This window comes from Xenopus laevis, chromosome 5L (genome assembly GCF_017654675.1).
Source record: "Xenopus laevis strain J_2021 chromosome 5L, Xenopus_laevis_v10.1, whole genome shotgun sequence".
NCBI lineage: Eukaryota > Metazoa > Chordata > Amphibia > Anura > Pipidae > Xenopus > Xenopus laevis.
The window spans coordinates 152,794,917-152,809,065 of record NC_054379.1 but is presented as its reverse complement, the minus strand read 5'-3'; the positions used below and the strand labels follow the sequence as shown (position 1 = coordinate 152,809,065).

Here is a 14,149-nt window from a genome sequence, read left to right as displayed (position 1 = left end):
TGGAGTTTTTTTTTAAACAATTGATTTAATTGTATCTATTGCTTGCATATACAGTTATTGGACCTGTTTTCCAGGATGGTCAGGACCTGGGGTTTTCCGGATGAGGAATCTTTCTGTCATTTGGATCACAATTCCTTAAGTCTACTAGAAAATCATGTAAACATTAAATAAACCCAGTAGGCTGGTTTTGCTTCCAATAAGGATTAATTATATCTTAGTTGGGATCAAGTACAAGCTACTGTTTCATTATTACAGAGAAAAAGGAAATTGTTTTTAACATTTAACACTAAGGGGCAGATGTATTAAGGGTCGAATATCGAGGGTTAATAAACCTTTTTAAAATCTAAGTCGAAAGATTTTGCGCAATTCGTTCGATCGAACGATCAAAGGAATAATTGTTTAAACGATTAAATCCTTCGAATCGAACGTTTCGAAGGATTTTAATCCATCGATCGAAGGATTATCCTTCAATCAGAAAAAACTTGGAAAGCCTATGGGGACCTTCCCCATAGGCTAACCTTGGCCTCGGTAGCTTTTAGGTGGCGAACTAGGGGGTCGAAGTTTTTTCTTAAAGAGACAGTACTTCGACTATCGAATGGTCGAATAGTCGAATGACTTTTAGTTCGAATCCTTCGATTCGAAGTCGTAGTCGAAGTTCGAAGTAGCACATTCGATGGTCGAAGTAGCCAAAAAAACACTTCGAAGTTTTTTTCCCTCTATTCCTTCACTTGAACTTAGTGAATGGGCCCCTAAAATTTTCAATTATTTGATTATAATAGAGTATATGGGAGATGGCCTTCTTATAATTCGGAAGTTTTCTGGATAATGGGTTTCCAGATAATGGATCCTAGACCCGTACAACAGCAGGGATCCTAGAAATGAGATTCATATGATTTTTTTTTTAGTTGGGATTTCTATGTGGGAGGTGCACTGTGGTGGAACACAAACAGGACTGCCATCAGAAATCGCAGGGCCCCGTACGACAAAATTTCCTGGGCCCCTGGGCTGCACCCACCGCAAGCCCCACCTACAGGTCCGCCCTCCCCACCCCACAGGTCCGCCCCCCCACCACACAGTAAAAAAACAAAAAGAATATTGGTGGCTAGGGTTCCCACATGTTAATAAAAAATAAAAAGATATTGGTGGTCAGGGCCCCCCATAAAAAACATTTGTGGCCAGGGTCCCCCCCCCACATGAGAAAAAAAAATTGGTGGCCAGGGCCCCCCCACACACATTATGAGAAAATTGGTTGCCAGGGCCCCTTAAACGTCCATGCCTTCCCGAAGTCAGCAGCTCTCAGAAACATGGGGGGCCCGACTAATCAAGTAAGTGTGGTGTGGCCAGGCCCCCCTTACCCTTGGGGCCCCCTACAACTCTCCCCCCTGTCCCCCCCTGATGGCTGCCCTGAACACAAATATTAGAGTTGAAAAGAGCAGTGGCGTAAAAGCAGACTCTGCAGCCACATCGTGGTTTTTGCTGCGGGTTACCCACATTTTTGTCTGGCAGAATGGGGCCCCTTGGAAAATTTGAGGGGGAGGCTGGGTCCCCCAAAGTTATGCAGCTAGAAAGGAGTTATAAAAAGCATATCAATAAAGCCATAATAATACTATATAAGGAAGTGAAATTCTGTGAAAATTTGCAGTTGGTCTTCATTTTGTTTTTTTCCTTCTCATGTTACTTCAGTCTCGCATTTAAATAGACATGGTTACCACTTTACCCTAATTTCCAGGGACAGTGTGTGATTTTGCCTCTGGATAGAAAACTGATCAGCTGCACAGATAGAATACAGTCATTTTATGAAAAAAGTCTTCATTGTCTTCAGCAATTGCGATGCATTTGGACCTATTGACACAGCACATTGTATGGTGTATTATGATTAGTCACACCCACCCGTGTGACCTCTTCCAATTTCCATAGCTCAGTGTCCTCCAGGTAAAGAACAGCTAATCATTAATCATTGCTTCCCATTCTCCCAAAAGAGCAGAAAAGGATTTGTTACGCTAAATGTCATATGTAAAAACAGATGAAATAGATATGTTCCACAAGAGAGGCTAGCAGGCGTAACACAAAGGCACAATATGCTGCTATTACTTGTTTGGTATAATTATTGACTACTGGTTGATTTGTTTGTTTTCCTTTAGCCCCATTATTGTGTATTGCGATGACGTTGTACCTCCAGCTTGTTTACCTTTCCACTTTTTGTTTCTGGAATCATACTGTGGGTCTAAGCATGCCCAAAGGAGCCTATAGTACTGAAATATCAATACACAGCAATGTGATTACAAGTAAAAATTACCTTTGCCAGCAAATAAGTTATTTATATGTTTTAAAGCGTGGTCATTACAGCAGTGGTGACAATCATTCTCCTCTCATACCTAGAACTAATAGAGATGATTTAATAAGATCGCCATCATTAAAGCTTGAAATTAGCAGTTAAATTAACAGTTAAATATTCGAAATATTCAGTAGTTTAAAAAGAGTCAGGCTCAGATGAACCACCCTTTTATCTCTTTCTAACGCCTGGAAAAGTTAAGGATAAGGCACACGTTCAGATTCGGGGAGATTAGTCGACCAGCGACAAATCTCCTCTTCCTTTGAGCTACTAATCTCCCCAAACTGCCTCCCGTCGGCTAGAATGTAAATCACGAATGTAAATGTACTTCAGGCGACTTCGGAAAACGAAGCGCTCCGAGTGCCACCCCACCGTCGATTTACATTCTAGCCGGCGGGAGGCAGTTCAGGGAGATAAGTCGCCCTAAAGAAGAGGAGATTTGTCGCTGGGCGACTAATCTCCCCGAATCTGAGCGTGTGCCCTGACCCCCCTATCACTATTCTAATAAATAGAAGCTGTCCTTCTGGCAAAATGGTACAACCCGGGCTTTTCCAGCAGTACAGGATTTGTACACTTTGGAATAAACTTTTTTTTTTTAATTTTTGGCATTCACGTAATTTGTTCCACTATGTGTAAATATAGTTCTTGCTAAGAATTAAGACTACAGTTATTTATGCATAAATATTTCTTGCAGTTTCTGCTCCTCCTATACCATGTTGTGACATCTGGAAAGCTATCAGTGCAGGCATTAATTCAGAACTTAAGCCTACAAATTTACATGGCTAGAAATGTCATATTTTATATACTAAACTTGTTGCACCAACCTCAAAGTTTAATATCTCCATAACTGTAATAATCTAAGCCTGCAAATTTGTGCACAGGGAGGTCACCATCTTGGAGTGTCTTGGTAGGAGTGTCAGTGGCACTGCACATGGAGTTAAGAAGCTAAGCTTGATGATTTTTGTAATCATCATCAAGCAAAAAATTAGGTTAATTTGTCATAGAAACTGATGTTTATTCTGAGCTGGCATGTACCGATAATTTGAATTACTGTAGTTACTAATCAGCCTTGTATTGTCCCTTTTATAGTATATACATACTGTATATTTTGAGTCAATTCCTATGGCTAGTGCCACATGGGGGTCACAATAAACCTGCTGAAATAAGCAGTACGATTTCAGCCCCTACATGTGCAGTAGCCTCCACTCCTTTTCCCACTCAGAACTCTTGTGTCGGTTTCGACGTGAACAACCCTTTGCTGGATTTCGGCGAAGAAACATGAGACACTGCATTTCATGCCGAAATCCACCAAGTGTGTTTGCACCAGAGCCGACACAACAGTTCCGGATGCAAAAAGCTGAGAAGGCTACTGCCAGTGTAGGGGCTGAAATCGGCCTGCGTATCCTGACTTATTGTTGTGAAAAGACTTTAACCTACAGAGATTTGTTAAATTTAAATAAATAAGGAAAAATAAACTTGCATTTTCTGTTCTGTTTTCTCCAGTTAAAGACTTTTTAAACATTTTGCTGACTTTCTACTTTATTTTTGGTTACGTGCTGTTGTTGCGGTTAGATCAATATCTGTGTAAGTATCTAAAGATTTTTTAACTAAGGCTATTTATATGACTTGTCAGGGAGTCTTTGTGGGAAAAGGCCGTTATCTACATGGCATTACTAGAACATTCTTCTGTAATAAATTAGCTGGATAGTGATAAATAAGCAAAGATATACCTTGTTACATGAAAAATAAAGCAAAATAGATGCTCATTTTTAGCTGTAACTTGTAAAGCAATTTAACATGTTTATTAATGGAATCGAAAAGAAGTTTTATTAGAACATTGGCCAACACACAATGCACTGGTGATTTTTTTTTCAGGATAATAAACAAAATCTAACAAGAGAAGAACACAAGAATACCTGGGATTTGAATGAGTTTATTCAGACATTAGATAAAACACAATGGGGCTCATTTATAAACAGTGGGCAAATTTGCAATTAGACAGTAAACCATGGCAACTAATCAGATGATTACTTTCAGTGCTCAACCTGCAGCTTGCTGAATTAAAACTAATCACTGATTGGTTGCTATGGGTATACTGCCCAGGATTGAATTTGCCCAGTTTTTTTTAACTATGTCCCAATGTGTCTATGAAGAAGATTTCTATTCATCCGTTTAAATATGTGGTGGAATCTTTAAAAAATCAGAAAGTCCACTTGTTTTAGACATTTCTATTAGATACTATGGAACACAATGATGCTGATGCTTCTGAGCAGCCATTGTAGAGTGGGGTTTTTTAAGTACCCCACTGATAATGCTGTAGACTTCATAGGGCTGCAATAAATGACCTATAATGACCTGCAGCCATTAATCCAGCAATTGTGTATGCTCCCAACTCTTTTGCTCACATGCTAAATGGATAGAGAATGTGCAAGGGGTCAGCACCTGATATGGCCAACGTTCTATTGTTTCAATTGTTTTTGCAGTCTGGTGACTAAGTTGCCCGTACACAGGTAGATTTGAGCTGCAGATTCGGGTCTTTTAGACTGATTCGGCAGCTTATCTGCACATGTATAGGGTGTTCCGACGGGCCACCCTGACCGATATCTTGCCAAAAAATCAGACAGATATCGGTTGGGCAGATTTGATTTTCCCCGCAATCGTCACCGTCTCGTGAGCACCTTTTCCCATCGTTGTAATGTGATCATTCAGCCATAGGGCCGAATTAGCTTGATATTGCCCTGTCTTTGGTGGGCATATTGGGGAAAGATCTCCAAATGAGCAGATCTTATAGTGTATGGCCTCCTTAAAGGAAGCCATTCATTCATGGTCGGACTAGGTAGAGTATCCTATGGGGGGGGAACAGAAACGGAGCATAAGAGGTGCATATGCTTCCTGTTGTTCAGATTATTTATTCAAAGTGCACACAACATTGGAACAGCAGGAAGTGAAGAAGAGGAGCATCTCCTTTTCCCTTCCGCATCTATAGATGCACTATAGAATGGCCGACATGGTGCATTAGCAGATGAAATTTTCAAACCTCCCTGATTCCTGAACCGACCGACATTACATGGATATTGGTCAGGATTCGAGGGCTGTCATACTGATACCGATAATCACCAAGGATCAGTTTCATATAATAATATTGGTACATGGGAGCAGCTTAAGTTGGCATTTGTAGAAGGTTAGAGGCATATAACATGGTGTTTCACATCTGACATTTCCAAGGTGCCTGAATCGAGTTCTGAATGTATTGCGTTCTTGAAAATGAAATACATTTCCCAACAAACAGAAATCAATGGAACTTCATCAACATCAGAGCACCTGACAGATGGCTTCTAGGTACAGTAAGTTGTAATGATCTATTTTAGTTTTCTGTTTAGGTTGGACGGTTATTTCACCTACTAGGAGCTTCTACTAATTTGCCAATCTGATATTGGCCACGTTTGTCACAGTTGCTGATTAATGATTGTCTGACACTCACAGCTAGCTGGATATGTCACCTACATGTTGCTCGTGACATAGGCCACATATATCACAGCAGGAGAGAAAGTCTGATGTACAGGAACATTTGGGATAATGCCCATACCTGTAAAAGAGACAGATGAAAAGTTATCAAAGCTTGACTAAAGCTTTTTTATTTAATTGTATGTATGTATATTTTTATTTGTAAAGCGCTCCTTGAGGGCAAAGCACTGTACAACAAAACAATAAATTAGTAGTAACAAACAAGGGGTCAGAATAAAAAGTAACAATAAGTGCATTATAAAATACAATTCACATAAATATAAAATATAATTACAATGCAGATTAAGTGCTCAGTGTCAAGGAAACAAAAGGCTAGAGGACCTTACCCCGTAGGGCTTACAGTCTAAATGGGAGGGTAACATACAGACACAATTCAGAGGGGTATTAAGGTGCTGTGGGTTACAGTTTGTTACACTGTTATATAAGTGCCAGTTCAGGTGTTATCCAGGTGCTCCCAGAGGTAGTCTTTGAGTTTTGTTTTAAAAACATTGAAGGAGGATTCTCTCCTGAGAGATTCAGGAATGGCATTCCAAATATAAGGAGTTGCAAGACAGAAAGGTTTGATGCGGGAAACAGCAGTAGTAGTGGGGGGTACAACCAAGCGGTTGCTCTGAGAGGAGCGGAGGTTTCGTGCAGGAACATATAGAGAGACAAGAGATGAGATGTAGTTAGGTGCAGAGGAATGAAGGGCTTTGAAGGTTATAAGGAGGAGTTGATAAGTTATTCTTTGTTTTATAGGAAGCCAAGATACGGACTTCAGCAGCGGAGGGGCCTGTACCCTTTTGGATGAGAGGAGGATAATTCTGGCAGCAGTGTTTAATACAGACTGTAGAGGGGAGATGGGAGTTAGGGAGGCCGGTTAGTAGAAGGTTACAGTAATCTAGTCTGGATAGGATGAGAGCATGCATGAGCGTCTTGGATGTATCAGGTGAAAGGAAGGGACGGATTTTGGCAATATTGCGTAAGAAAAAGTGACAGGTTTTGACAGTGGTGTTAATATGATCAGAGAAGGAGAGAGAGGAGTCAACGATTACCCCCAGACAGCGAGCTGAGTTGACAGGATTAATGAGCCATCAATAGAGATAGTAAATAGGGGAGTAGGACCAGGCTTAGGTGGAAAGATGATAAGTTCAGTTTTTGTTAGGTTGAGTTTGAGGTGGCACTGGTTCATCCCATTTGAGATATCCAGGAGGCAGTTAGAGATCTGAGCCTCTGTTTCAGCTGTTAATGAAGGGGTGGATAAATATATTTGGGTATCATCAGCATACAGATGATAATTAAAGCCAAATGAACAGATGAGATCTCCCAAAGACAAAGTGTACAGGGAGAACAACAGCGGACCAAGTACAGAGCCATGCGGCACCCCCACATTTTTTTGTACTTCTGAAATATCAAAGTGACACATTTTTTTCTGTAATACTTTTGTCATAAAAGTTTAGCAGGGGTACAACATACTAAGCATAAGTCAGTACTGAAATGTTAGAATTGAGTCTCCCTTTAACATTGGAAAACAGCAATTTAAAGGGGACCCGTCAAACTAAGAAACAATTCAAAATTGTTTTCTATCATTTTAGTTGAGCAAAATAAACTTAACTTTCACAGTATAAATTATATCTTGAATTCACAATAACTGCAATTAGGCAGGTGGCATTTTTGGAAAACTATTATTAAGACAATCTTGTATCAGCCTAAAATCTTGCGTATGGGTCACAATGGCGGAACTAATGTCTATGCCTTGTACAGGCTACAAAATGATAGGCCGTGAATGAGAGGAGTGCACTGAAATCTAGGAAGTGTTGAAAGTAATTTACTGTCTCACCCCTGTGCCTTGCCTGAGGGGGAACCAGGTGCCCACCCTGAGTCTGGGACCAGGCTATATTAGTTTTGCCACTGAAAAAAAGGTACAAAGTTTGAAAATGGTCTAACAAACTATAGCAATCAATAAGCAAGAATCATTTACCATTAACCTGTTTAAAAGCATACCTGTGGGTATGCAAAGACCTGAGTCTACCCCCACAAATTTTGCTGGAGCAGCATTATTAACTAATAAGTTTTGAAAAATACATGTTTCCATTCAGTCCACAAAGAAAGATTATCCCCATATATTTTCAGGGTAGGACAGTGGAGCGTAAAACAGTTAAATATTTTATATGGATAACCTACCCTATAAGAGGGTGTTACCCTCAGCCCAATCCAGGTTTCTGTCCTACCTGCAGTAGGTATGTGGAGAGATTTTACTAACCTTTTTTTCTTGCTTTCTTTTAGGTATTCGGGGTCCCCAAGGAGTTTGATGACCATAGGGATGTATCGTCCAAGAGGTAAGTCATCCCTGGTGGGGTTAATAGGGCCCTTTAGGTACATGAGCTAGGTTAGCGATGGGTTCCTGGGTAAGAGTATGCAAGACAGAGCCCTAGGAGATGTTTTCTATGTTTCAGACTCAATATTCTAACACCTAGGGGCACATTTACCTAGGGTCGAATATGGAGGGTATATTCGATATTCGACTGCCGAATTGAAATCCTTCGACTTCGCATATCAAAGTTGAAGGATTTAGCGCAAATCGTTCGATCGAATGATTAAATCCTTCGATCTGAAAAACCTTGGAAAGCCTATGGGGACCTTCCGCATAGGCGAACATTGCCTCGATAGGTTTTAGGTGGCGAACTAGGGGGCCGAAGTTTTTTTTAAAGAGACAGTACTTCGATTATTGAATGGTTGAATATTCGAATGATTTTTCGTTTCAATCGTTCGATTCGAAGTCGAAGGTCGAAGTAGCCAAAAAAACCATTCGAAAATCAAAGTTTTTTTCCTCTGTTTTCCTCTATTCCTTCACTCGAGCTTAGTGAATGGGCCCCCTAGTCTGCAGATATTTCTACTAACGCTGAAAGTCAGCCCGCAGTACATAGTTCAGACTTTTAGATTCTGATGAATTTTCCTTTGATGAAGAAGAGTTTGCTCACTTTCCTATGCCTTAACTTGCTTCTTTGTCAAATATCAACCAGGAAATAATTCTTCCATCTTTTCCTGAAGAAAGTGCTCAAGATGAGAAGCTTTATTTTCTCGAAGTAGAAAGAACCTTGAGGAAGTATGTCGCTATTTCGCAGGAGTTCAGATCGGATGAAAATTTATTTGTAAGCTTCGTAGGCAGGAACGAAGGAAAGAAATGATCTCCACTGCTCCTTGGATTAAGGATACTATTCAGATGGGCTATATTAAGGAAGACTAAATCCCCCATTTAGAATGAGAGCACATTCTACAAGGAGTATGGCTACTTCTTGGGCAGAGAATCAGGTGCCTACAATAGACCAGATTTGTTGTGCAGCAACATGGTCAAATCCTAATACCTTCATAAAGCATTATAGGGAGGACATCTCAGCCTCTCAGGATTCAGCCTTTGGACATAAGGTGTTGTAGGCAGTAATCGAACCAAAGACACCCACCTAGATTTCTCGTTAAATCTCTTTGTATGCTGCCGATTACCCTCCCTATTAAATAACACTGGATTGGGCTGGGGGTAACACCCTCTTATAGGATAAGTTATTCATATTAAATAATTACCGTAACTGTTTACTCAGGGGCGTAACTACCGGAGGAGCAGGGGGTGCAACTGGGCCAGGGCCCGCATCCCCGCAGGGGCCCCCCGGCAGATCGCGTGCACTGCATCCGGCTGGATTCGGCTGCGGCCGCAGAGAAATATCACATGGACGAGGGTGGGGGCGGGCCCGGCTGCACGGCCCGCCCCCACCTAGTGTCCTACCCTGAACAGGTATGGGAATAATCTATCTTTGCAGGCTGCCGAAGGAATATGTTTTTTCCTCAACAGTATCCCTTTAACGAATGCATAAATGGATAGTCCTATTAGAAAAGACACCACACCAAAATAAGAGATAGCCCTTTGCATAAATGAGAAACAAATGTTTACATCTCCCACAACACATCTGCTATAAAAACCACAGGCACAGAATGTTAATCTGTTTATGACTGTGTGAATAATTCCAGTACACTTGCGCTTGTTTGATTTTGAATTTGTAATTTTTTAATCCCAAATGGATTTCAGTTTTTAATTCCAGATTTTGAAGCCACCTGAATTTTGTTCAAACGGAATCATGACCTTTTTTAGAATAATCCCCTGCTTCTATGAGAGCAAATCTAGCTGTTGGCGTAGAGCGACAAACAGGCGGCTCTGTGCACACTGATATTTGTATCAATGGGTAACACGACCTGCTCAATTCTGGTCTTTTGAATTGTAAATAAATTGTTAAACCAAGCTGCAATAACATGAATATTGATTTATCCAAGGTTTAAGCATTATTGGACACCTGATCTGATGGCAATGTAACCCAAACATGACAGATTTAGATCAGACTTTTACTCCAGCCTGTATGCAATATATTTAAAGTGGGAATTGGCGGTAAGGGGTTAAAAAATTATGTCAATTAAAATAAAAATATAGATAAAAACAGACTGTTTATATATTTTGCTAATGAGTGAAAGAATAAGGTTAAGTCGGCAAGGTGGGTAGTGTTGCATTAGGTGTGATTCCAACTGCGCCACTATGGGGGTACAGTTTGCTCATTCTTTCAGTTTTTCTGTGAGTTTTCTCCAAGTCTGAAAATATATATTCAGGCAGGTATACACGTGGGGAGCCTGGGGTTCAGGGGTCCGGGCCGCTAGTTCTTCTTCCTCTATAACTGTGTACCCCCTGGGTAGAAGTCCCTACCTGTGTGAGTGTGAGCCAGCAGGGAGGAGGTATGTGAAAAGTCAGGGGGCCGGGCCAGGTACGGTTCGATGAGCTTGCCGGGCCCCTCTGAACTTTTTTTTTCGGGTGGGGGGGGCTGGCACCCAGGTGTTATGCCACTTACTGTCAGCTTCACTGGTGCATGGTTTTTTTTATTTACCTATTTGTTAATGTAGGGACCCATAGGGTTAATGTTCCCCTATGGCTTTAAATACCTACACTTCCTGATATCCCTAATTGCTGGACAGATGCCCATGCAGCTAGTTGTAATTTACATATCACAGTTATTGGCCAAGAGGTATTGTGACCACTTTCTATCACACTTTGGTATAGTGAGTGAAAAGGGGTGGGTCTTCCTCGTTGGCTTCTGGTTGCTGATCCAGCTGGATGTTTCCAGGGAGCCTGGGTACCAGGGCAGGATTTACATAGCCCCTAGGACCACTGCCGTTTGCCCTCCCTCCCTTTTATTCATGCAAATTTTCATCATCTGGACCGGAGCAATGGGGATTGACACACAGGAAATTTTAAAAACGATCGTATCTCCTGCGCATACCCATTGTTTCTGAAACAATGTGGGTGTGTTTGGGCAGCATGCTGCCCCCTAAATTCCTGCCACCCTAGGCCCAGTCCTTGGTGGCCTTTCCACAAATACGGGACTGCTGGGTACAACAAGGCCCAGTAAAGCCATGTGCCCTAGAGGGACCTGAACCTCTAGTGTGAAAGTGGGGGAGCAGGGAGCCCTTGAATGAAGGCTAGTGAGTTCCCTTATCCAATGTGTGAGGTTCCAGGTCACGTTGCTAAGATCCTGAGGGTGTATCAATCCAGGTGTTACGCTATCACCTCAGGGAGTTCCACTGTGCCGTCTATGAGGCACATGTTGTAACCATGTTATGATTACCTGCTGGGGCCTCTGTGGCTTGTAAGTACAAAACCTGTGGATCATTTGTTGTCTCTGACATATAAAGGTTTGTTCTGTTTAATGGCAAGAACCTCCTGGCGCCCATTCCTTTATTAGTTTATGCACAGTAGCCTATGGGAGTTGTAGTTGCACTACACCACGCCATCACTTTTTCCAATTTGCAAAATCCCTACTTTCAGTGTTAGAGTCAAGTGTAACCCATGCTCTAGTTTACTAGCTGGTGATTAACCCCGTTGGCCTGCCCTGTGTAGCCCGAAATCATGTTACATTAACATTGAAATTTAAATTTTTTTCATAAATCACATCTTTTCTCTAAAATGTGTTTATCTCTAAAAATTCAAGCATTATAAATTTTAAAAACCTAAAAAAAACTGTAATTCAGAAGTTAAAGCAGTCAAGGTCCCATCCTGCCTTGAGATATCCTTTCAGAATCAACATCAGTGGCACTGTTGGCACATTGGCCTCTTTGCTCTTTCCCCATTTCTGTTGGATATTTAGCTTGCCCTTTAGCCTTGACAAAGCTAAACAAGTGAAAACGATGGCGGATTTCTGCTAAATACTTTGCTTTCAATTTGGTTAAGCTTATGGCATTCTTAGATATTTAATTGGGAGTTGGTCAATAGGGGTGGTGTGTATTCAATCCATTGCTCCATTCACCTCTCTTCTCTATTGCCCTGTGGGTTGTTGATAGAAGTTCCTGGTGCGGGTATAAATGTGTACTTGCGGGTCGGGTAGCAGGGTCAAAGCGGGTAAGAATGCGGGTTGCAGGTCCGGGTTGCGGATTGCAGGTTGCGGGTACGGATCAGGTACGGGTTCCAAAAAATGGACCCGCGCAGGACTCTTCTCCGAGGGGACCGTTGATTTGTGGTTTTTTGAGGTAGTTCTCCTAACAGCTTAGGTCAAGCTAAATATCCAAGACCACAGTCCCGGTTGCCCTGTCTTCTACATCTTTGTGGTGTCCTAGGGATAGAAAAATATAGGCAGCAGTTTATGGGACAACTTCACCTCTCTGCGTTTCATTTTTCCTACTATCCCTCTATGAATTTGAGCTGATTTGGAAATAATTTATCCTGGGAAAACTTTCTTACTAATTAATCCACTATTACTAATTATAATCGATTGGAAATTTTAATTTAATTGCTATTTATTGGCACAGCACTTTATATTAATTGATTATCATCAAGTCTTCTAATTAATTCCTTGCGAATTTTCACATATGCACTTTATAATTAACAATTAATTGCTTTTTTTTTTAGAAATGAATTGAATAATAGGCACTTAATAAATTTTTGGCCAACAATGATTTAATGAATTGCAACTATTGCACAAACAAGAAATCTTAGGTTAGGTGAAAGTTGACCTCTGAATTATTAAGGGCGTCCAGTTGGGGTTGTTGCATAGTTATTGTGTTGATTTTTATATTCCGGTGGTTGGGTGTATGTGGAATTAGCACTTTAGTAACGGTAGTAACCTTGTAGAAACCAGTTATTATAATTGTTATTATAATTGAAAGAAGTGGGGTTCTTTTTCTTTCCCCTCTATTTTAGGCTATGAAAGTTTTAACACTGGTTTTTATGTGTTATTACAGTTTTGCTAATGAAGGTGAATAGTCCTTTAAAGGAGAAGGAAAGGCTAAAATGAAGTAAGCTTTATCAGAAAGGTCTATATAAATATACCAGTAAACCCTCAAAGTAACGCTGCTCTGAGTCCTCTGTCAAAAGAAACACCACATTTCTTTCCTTAAATTGGGCTTCTGTATCAGACTTCCTGTTTTCAGCTTAAACCTCCAGGGCTAGGGCTTGAGCATGCTCAGTTTGCTCCTCTCCCTCTCTGCTGTAATCTGAGCCCAGAGCTATGAGTGATCAGGGAGAGACTCAGGCAGGAAGTGATGTCACAGCAATCAAATATGGCAGCTGCTATTCCTAAACAAACAGACAATGTCTAGAGCTGTTTACTCAGGTATGGTAAACTGTTTTAAAAAAAATAGAAAGGTGTCCTAGATTGGACTGTTGTGGCTAATCTATTGACAATGAACTGCATTGGTAGCTTTCCTTCTCCTTTAAGCTGTGAGTTCTCCCAAGAGACCTGCCTATCTTAAATTGCTACACAAGTATCTAAGTATCTATTCTAGGCTCTCTGCCAAGCTAATTAAGTTAGAAACTTTTTCTGGCTGTTCAGTGCAGGAGATCAAAGAGAAAACCCCAGTAAAAAACCTGGGACTTGGGGTTGAGCTGTCAAAATCGGGCTGCCTGCAAAAAGCAGGATAGTTGGGAGGTATGTAATAGTAACCAGGTAAATAGTAACCATGTATCTTTGAAACACTGAAATTTCTATTAAAGGATACTTGTACATATATAAACGTCGTCAGGAGCCTGTGGGTAGGTGTAACACATATTTTAGCAACCCAAGCAGTGCTGTGCAGAATGGAAGCCTGATGTATACAGCAGCATAAAAATTAGTACAAACAGTCCCCCACTTTGTAAAGGACAAGGAAAATCAAACTTTAGAAGTAGGCAGAAATATACATTATGTTTTGGGCTTCTGTGCCAACCCCAGACAACCAAAGCCCTTTAGCAGGGAAGATCTTTGCCTCCAAAGATGCCCCAGTAGCTCCCCATCTTCTTTTCTGCTGATT

General features: G+C 41.0%; 1 pseudogene; it reads left to right on the top strand.

The window, feature by feature from the left end:
* Positions 1 to 3,610: 3,610 nt before the first annotated feature.
* Positions 3,611 to 14,149, top strand: part of LOC121393947 — a 47,381-nt pseudogene continuing 36,842 nt past the window's right edge.